Source organism: Sinocyclocheilus rhinocerous, unplaced genomic scaffold (genome assembly GCF_001515625.1).
Source record: "Sinocyclocheilus rhinocerous isolate Xijiao unplaced genomic scaffold, SAMN03320098_v1.1 scaffold1112, whole genome shotgun sequence".
In the NCBI taxonomy this organism is placed as follows: Eukaryota; Metazoa; Chordata; class Actinopteri; order Cypriniformes; family Cyprinidae; genus Sinocyclocheilus; species Sinocyclocheilus rhinocerous.
In genome coordinates, this window is record NW_015657961.1 from 245,757 (window position 1) to 247,442 (window position 1,686).

Sequence of the window (1,686 nt, forward strand, 5' to 3'; positions counted from 1 at the left end):
AATTATATTTTAAAGTATATTAAAATAGAAACCATTATTTTAAATTGTAATAACATTTAATTATTTTTGATCAAATAAATGCAGCCTTGATGAGTATAAGAGACTTCTTTAAAAAACATTACAAGTCTTACTGATCCCAAACTGTTGAGCGGTAGTGTATGTGGTAAAAAGATGTCAGAAAATAATGAATAGTGGCTACACACCCTCAATGTTTGTCACCTAATTATTTAACAAATAGTAACTAGTGCCTTGGTGTCCTTTCTGGATGAATCACACTATGACTTGGCAGTTTTTCAATATGTCAGAGTTCAAAAGAGTGGCAATCGTGTTGCCACAGACATATCGAAGTAATGGGAGTATTCATAATGGGTTCCACCTATTAGATTTGAGAGTTTATGCCAACTCATATATCCACCTCTTCATTCAGCAATCTTGTCATACTTTTATACTTTCTCTGCCTTAGCTATACATAACAGCAACAGATTTTTAAAGCAGCCCTGCCCATGTTTTAACCGTTCATGGAAACCGCAGTTAACTTGTTAAAAAAGAATGCCTTTAATCTTTGCATTCATTTTTGCTTTAAGTTACCTTCATATCCAGTTCAGTGATTATACCTGCCTAGTATTATCGAACTCAGAGGCCATTACATGCTGTGATATCAATGCCTCTTATCCCTGAATGAGTTCAAATTCCAGAGTTAGAGGCATGTGATGAGGAATAAGTAACATTACAATACACTATTTTAGACTTAGACATTCTATTCAAGAAGTAAAATCTATATGATTCATTTGTTTACAATGTTGCCATGTGACCCACTCTAAGTAATCTGTGACTCATCTGTATGCAGATGATTTAAAAACCTTAGGAGAGAGGAACTTACAGTATCTGCTAGAGAAAATTTGCCACTGGTTGTGGCTGAAAATATGATAGAAGATAAATTATACTCCCTTAATGCCGATGTGGCCCTGTAGATATCAACAAAAGGTTATTGGACTTAGATCAGCATTTAGTATTTACAATTACATATTGGATCTCTGTTACCATATGGATATAATTTCTCTTGGAACGAAAGAGCCAATCGTTATAATAGAATCCACCTGTGAACCCAAACCTGAACCTGTTTATCTACCTCTCCATTCGTCTTATCTATACACTACCTGGTCTCATGGCATAAACGTACCTGGGGGCACTTTTTAGCGAGACACGAAATACGTACCAATAAGTGCATATCACTGCAGTTTCCAAAAGAGTTTCGAGTTTCGATTAATAAAGCATAATTTTTCACACAATTACTTTAAGAATATCATGTTATGACTTCAAAATAATATTAATATGCTGGGAGATTTGAAAACCTATGCTTTTGAATGTTAGCATCACACATATCCAGCTTCATATCTATGGGTTTTCATAGATGATAGGTTTGTTCAGTAGCTCACGGAGTATGGAGACGTACTTGAAAAGTGAGGAGCTCCGGTTCGAATCCCGTGTACGGTTTGACAAAACAGTTCAAATCTGCATATAAGGAAGTTCAAATGGCATGGTTGCATCAACAAATGCATTTTTCTATCAGTTTTGCATTTGTTAACACTATCGGGTAGGTTTAGGGTTGGGTTTGGTGTAGGGCATATTTCCAACACGATAGAGCATTAACTTTTAGCGACAGTCCCCGGATATTTGAATTCTGAA

General features: G+C 35.5%; 1 pseudogene; it reads right to left on the reverse strand.

Annotated features, from left to right (window-relative positions):
- The window catches only part of LOC107721789 (helicase with zinc finger domain 2-like), a 21,252-nt pseudogene that overhangs the window by 12,814 nt on the left and 6,752 nt on the right, over positions 1-1,686 (reverse strand).